We start from the raw sequence: 6,418 nt of genomic DNA, 5'->3' as shown, positions 1-6,418 counted from the left end.
CAGAGCTTCTTGGAACTGATGTTGCAGAAGGTTCACCAAGCTGAAATAACACCAAGACCAGAGAATGGTTCATGCTTATAAAATACAGGAACTCATTGTCCATAATTGAGCGATTTATTTTACTTTAACAGATTGCTTCCCAAAGATGACAGTGATCCAATGATTCTTTGTTGGGTTTGATATGAATGAAGAAATTGCATATTTGGTATCCACACTTCTACTTTTTGTGTGAAGGCTTTTACACTGTTTGTCTTTAGGTCTCCTTAATAGTTGCAACTAAGGGTTTGATGTTGTTTCTCCCTGTCAAAATGTATTAATTGGCTGCTATATGAAACATGTCTATTTTTTCTTCTAATTATTTCTATTTTAACTAATATCTTACTTATTTTTGAAGTACATGATGATTTGTTGTTGACTTGCATACAAAAGAAGAGAAGTTTATTTACTATGTGCAGTTCTTGTTTGTGTGAACTCTTAATCATTTTCTATTTATTTCAGGTTCTTCATAACATTACTGTTGCAGAATACTTTCACTGGAATATGCTACGTGATTCAATAACTCCTATTTTTCCACTGGACTGTTAATCTCTTTTTGATTTTGTGGATAACTTTGCTGCAAACTATGCTCTGAAGAGAGTTTATTATGTCAACTATGCATTGGGGATATCTAGACGTAGGAAACCTTGCTGGCATCTATTATGAACAAAGTCAACTTGACATGGCAATTCTGCATTACAAGCAAGCTATCAATTGCGATTCTACCTTTATTGAAGCTTACAATAATCTGGTAAGTTGATAATGGTCTAATACATCAAAATGTGTTATACTTCTTGATGGTGAGCCAGGTTAGTTAATGATCGACTTTCTTGCACATTAAAAGGGGAATGCTCTCAAAGACGTTGGACATGCTCTCAAAGACGCTGGACATTATAGGGTGACTTTTTAATTTGGATATTTTTATTCTCTTAAGTTTTTTTTCCTTGTTGAATAACTTCATTTTAATAATTTTTCCCAAGTCATGCTTTGCTTTACAACCTAACCATCCACAAGCATTGTCAAGCCTTGGCAGCATATACATGGATTGGTAAGCTTTAGAAATGTTTGATGGCAACTGTGCGGATAGTTTATTTTTGTTCCTTAATGAAACTTCTCTTCATGCAGCAACATGATGAGTGTTCCTGCATCATTCTATAAGGCAACTTTAGCAGTTACAACAGGGATATCTGCGCCCTTCAACAACTTGGCTATTATATATAAGCAACAGGTAGAGTAGTATATCTGCCTTTTTCATTGCAATCATGTACTAACAACATGTTCATTGCCATCACGCCCTCGCAATCATGCTTGGTTTTTTGTCAAACAGTTGGCTACAACACGTTTATGTTTTAACAAGATACAGTTAGAATGCCATCTAGACTGATATGAGATTGAAGTGAGAAGGATCATCAGTGATGGATGGTCGTTGACCATTTAGTGCAACTACCTCTCATTTTAGTGGGGAAGCATCTGCATTGGCTTTGACAAATACAGTTTAAAATATTTTATTGGATCAAACTTTTCTTAGGGATATGAATTCCAGTTTACTATGTGGAAATTTTGTAAAAATCACTTCTCACTTTTATTTCTTCCTTATTCAATCATGAGAATTTTGTCTGTTTATATTGGCAAGATACTTCGGCTAATTTTGTTAATTTGGTATATACTAGGCAGCACCTACACAGCTACACTGCTAGTTCAACCTTTGCTTCCTGTGTGGATATTCAATCATGAGAATTGCTGCTTTCTGCTAGTTCTTCACAGACTGCTACTGATGGTCTTGTCAATAGAGGGAACACATTTAAGGAGATTGGTAGAGTTACTGAAGCAATTCAGGATTATATACGTGCTGTGAATATCAGACCAACTATGCCTGAAGCCCATGCAAATTTGGCTTCAGCTTACAAAGATAGGTAATTTCTTCTTTGAATTTGTGCCGGTGTTGGACTATATCAGTATCTTACATCTATGATTCTTCTTTCTATTTATTTGTGGTTGAGATAATTGATGAATGTTTCTCTTTTTAAGCATTCCAATTACTCATCTTGTTAGCTGGTGCTCTTACAGCTTTTTCAACTATGATTTTTGGTCTTGATTTACTAATATATTATTTATGTGTTTTTACAGTTTACAATTCTCAAGTACTCCAGAGTTGAAATTGATGAAGTGCGGTTCGAGTGGGTTGAATGCATGCTAGATTACATTTGAAGTGTGGTTCTACCTTGATGTGTTATTAAAAGAATGTTCTACCTTGATTCTGATATCTATTAGCTTTTGATGTAAAAAGAATGTTTGTGTATTTTATGGATACTGTTGTAAGAAGATTATTTATGTAATTTATGAATATTTGTGTATTTTATGGATACTATTGAATGAATAATATTTGTGTATTTTTTTTGTTACTATCGGTTTCGGAAATCAAATTTGTGCTGTTAAAAAATAATGATATTACATCGGTTTTCCATCGCTGCAAAACCGGTGTTATTAACTAATATTACATCAGTCGTATACCGCTGCCAAAACTGGTGTTATTAACATATAATATTACATCGGTTTTACACCGTTGATAAAGCGGTGTCGTTAAGTGATACTACACCGGTTAATAACTGATTCGAACACCGGTGTCGTTAAGTGATACTACACCAGTTTTAACTCGATGTCTAAAATGGCAGACCTTTTACATCGGCTTCATAGACATCGGTCGAAAATGTAATAGACACCGGTGGAAAATCGATGTCTATGAGGGTTTTTGTTGTAGTGAATCTTTCCCAAGACCTTCACTAAGGGTTCCTTTTCCACAAAGGCTAGTGAAAGTCGATGAAAATAAAGATTTAAAAAAATTCTATGATTCTAATATGGTCGAGTGCAGATTTCTGGATGTATGTAAAGATGAAGACTCTTCGGATGAGGATTGTAATAATAATGCAGAGGTTAACAGGTTTTCAGATCTACCATCTGGGTTTATAGGGTGTTATGATGAAATTGAATTTTTAGATGATGAAATTGAATTTTTAGATGATGAATGTGATGTAGTAGATCAACATAAAACAGCAAGTGAAGTTATTGATGCTCTTGTAATTGATTCTCCTATTGAGGATATTAATGTTGGTTTATTTTTTGATGTTTGTGTTGTTGATAATATGGAAGAATGTGTAGGGAGCTGTGTTGTGGAAGCAGCATCTCAAGGATCACCTCCTTTGTCCACAAAACCCTTAGAGGTTATAAGAGTGGCAAGGGTTGAACATGTTGTGGACCATTGTGTAGGGACTTATGTAGAGTTAGTAGATTCTCAAGAATCACCACCTTTACTTACACCAACACCTGAGCCAGAGCCAGAATCATTATTTGATTCTGAAGATGTCACATCCACTTGTTTAGATTTTTCAGGTACTCTTTATAATGACAAGGTAAGTATTCTTAGTAATCCTTTGGAAAACTTTATAGATGTACCCAACATTGATTCTATTGGATGTGTTTCGTCTTTAGATACATGCTCTGTTAAACTTAATATTTTTATAGTTCTTTCTTATATTTCTCTTGTATGGGAGGTGTGCTCTTTCTTTGTATGTGCAGATTTCACTTGGGCTTATAATTAGAAGCTCAATCTAAATCGTCTTTGACCACCTGAAAGAACTTCAAAGAAGACGAAGATGGAGAGAGTGATACTTCACTTTATATCTCCTATATTGAAAGCTCCCTCCATAATAAGAGCCCTTGGTAGGAGGGTGTTGAAATATCTTACCCCTCCAAGAGCGAGATTTAGATGAATCTAATGAGGTGGTCGAGCTAATGACCTTAAACAAGCGCTTCTTAGGAGGTAACCCAAGTTCATTTTCCTTATTTTCTTTTATGTCTTTAGTTCTATCTAGTCTCATTTCTTTCTTTATAATAAACATGTATCCTCTACTTAATTTTGTTGTCAATCTTCTTTTATAGGACTCAAAGATTAGGAGGAGTGCAATTACATGATGGAGAAGTTAATGACATGGGCATTTTGCACGCATCATTTGGTAACTTCTCTTACTTTTAATCTCCTCCACATTGTTTTTAGTTTTCATTGGGACAATGAAAAGTTTAAGTCTGGGGGGATGCATTAGATGCATTAGATGCATTAGGTTTAGTTTAGCTTTTGGTATATTCTTCTTTTTGCATAATAAAATTTTATTTTTGCTAGTTACATCATTCATCATATCATGATTGTTTATTCCTTATTGCAAAATACTAGCACACTTGTTCTAGATTTATGTGGCTTATGGGTTACTTATGTTGCTAGTATGTTTAGTAATCTATCTTTTTCTATCTATGATAGCATGAAGTGAGCAATGTTTTTACTGTAAGAGTTTAAGTATTGACCTTGTTTTAGGACCTCTATACACTTTGCCTAGTTTTGATGGTAGATAACTCTGAAAATAGTCATGATTCATAGAACTTGATTAGTACTATTGTTTTCGTGGTAATTTTTCAAACTACATTTTTGTTACTGGATGATGCTCGAATCATGTCAGCTCATTTGGAAAAATCAAAATATCCCAACATTTGCATTTATGGGCATTTGTGTACAAGTGTTGAATCTTGCAATCACTTAAAAAAATGAAATGATGAAAAAAAAATGAATAAGAGATATAAAAAATAGTTGGCGTGGGTGGAAACTAGTAAGTTACCCCTTTGAGACCAAGTTAGGTTACTAGGGAAATAACTGCTATGTTTCTCTTGATATCGAGCACACCTTTGAGACCTTGGGTAGATTGAGAAGGATGAACCAAGCATGTGGCAGGTAAGTGCCTATCGCCAGAAGCATAAGGAACTTAGTTTTACGACTTGACTAGGCTTAAGGATTAATACTTGATAAACATAGGCCACTATCGCACTGAGCACGGAGGACTACTACTTAGACCATACTCAGACTACTTTTGTATCTTGCTCACCAATGAAATTATTTGATAAGATTAGATTGACTTGCTAGAGATTATGATGCACTATTTAACCACATGAGTTTAGGTGCAGTTTTGCTTGAGGACAAGCAAAGGTTTAAGTCTGGGGGTCTGATGTGCATAAATTATATACACTTTTATGCATACTTTGATGCACATCTACTTATATTTCATGAGGATAATCTATGTTTATTGCACCCTATTTTATTATAATGTAATACTTCTATTATATTTTGTTCGGAGATCTACTATTTGCATATTTTGATTGACAGAACGTGATTTGGAGCAAAAAACGAAAGTTAAATGGAGTCTAAAGCTTCCAAAATGCCCGAGCCATGCTTATGAGGCATGGATGTGTGAAAATATGGCACAAAACAAGGTCCATATATCCTAGCTGTGCCTAAATGGCACGGTCGTGTAAATTCCACATGGGTGTGTCAATTCCACACGGCCATGTCATTTTTAGCACTGTAGACCAAAAGTAAAATGACCATAATTTTTTTCTCAGTTAGAGTTACGTGCTGTTCTTTATATCAAAATGTAGATAACCCCAAGATCTACAACTCTTGTGAAGACTTAAACCATAGAAAAGCACGTCTTGAAGGCCTAAAATGCATTTCTATGAGACACGACCTTGGCACACGGTCGTGTCAAATCCTGCACTGCATACCAATAGTAAAATGGGCATACCTTTGTGGTCGGTTAGAGTTTTGGGCTATTCTTTATACTGAATTGTAGCTAACTTCAAGATCTACAACTTTTGTGAAGAACCAAACTCAAGAATACCATGTTAAGAGGTGATAAAATGGACTAAAAGGGTAGGTCGTGTGAGCCACAAGGCCGTGTCACCCAGGCTGTGTGAGCCACACAACCCTGTCAGCCCACCAGCACAACCAGAACATCGTCGTGTGAGCCACATAGCCGTGTTACATTTCTAGAGAAGAAGTAGAACATGGTCGTACGAGACGACTATGTCATCCTGGCAGAGAGCAAGATGTATGAGGCTGTGTGGATCCACATGACCGTGTCACTAGTCCAGAGAAGAAAGAAGACATGGTCGTGTGGGCCACACAACCGTGTGACAGGGTCGTGTCATGACCAGTGTGGACGCCTATAAAAGGGGTTTTTCTCTCATTTTCACTCATCTTGGGTTTGGGACTTTGTCCCTCTCCTTGGGGAAGGGTTCTCCCCTTAGGGGGAACCCTAGAGCTCCATTCCCTCCATCCCTTTGAGATTCGTCCATCTCCGGAGCAAGGAGGCATCCCCAAGATATCAGAAACATCGGCAAGCATCTCTTCTTCCTCTTCTTCTCACATCTAGGGTTATAAGTATGCTTTACTTTATGTTTTGGGGTTTTTCCTCCTTTGCAATGGAGTAGATATCCAGATCTAGGATGTAAGAAGTATTTGTGATGTGATGGAGAAGTAAAATTATGTAGATTTACCATGTTT

General features: G+C 36.1%; 1 long non-coding RNA gene across 1 annotated transcript; it reads left to right on the top strand.

Annotated features, from left to right (window-relative positions):
* Positions 1–293: 293 nt before the first annotated feature.
* On the top strand, positions 294–908 carry LOC122006342. Its single transcript, XR_006118681.1, has 3 exons — positions 294–547; positions 678–787; positions 881–908. It is a non-coding gene; the product is annotated as an uncharacterized LOC122006342 (long non-coding RNA).
* Positions 909–6,418: the final 5,510 nt, after the last annotated feature.

This window comes from Zingiber officinale, chromosome 1A (assembly GCF_018446385.1).
Source record: "Zingiber officinale cultivar Zhangliang chromosome 1A, Zo_v1.1, whole genome shotgun sequence".
Taxonomy (NCBI): Eukaryota; Viridiplantae; Streptophyta; class Magnoliopsida; order Zingiberales; family Zingiberaceae; genus Zingiber; species Zingiber officinale.
This window is presented reverse-complemented; position numbering and strand designations above follow the sequence as displayed.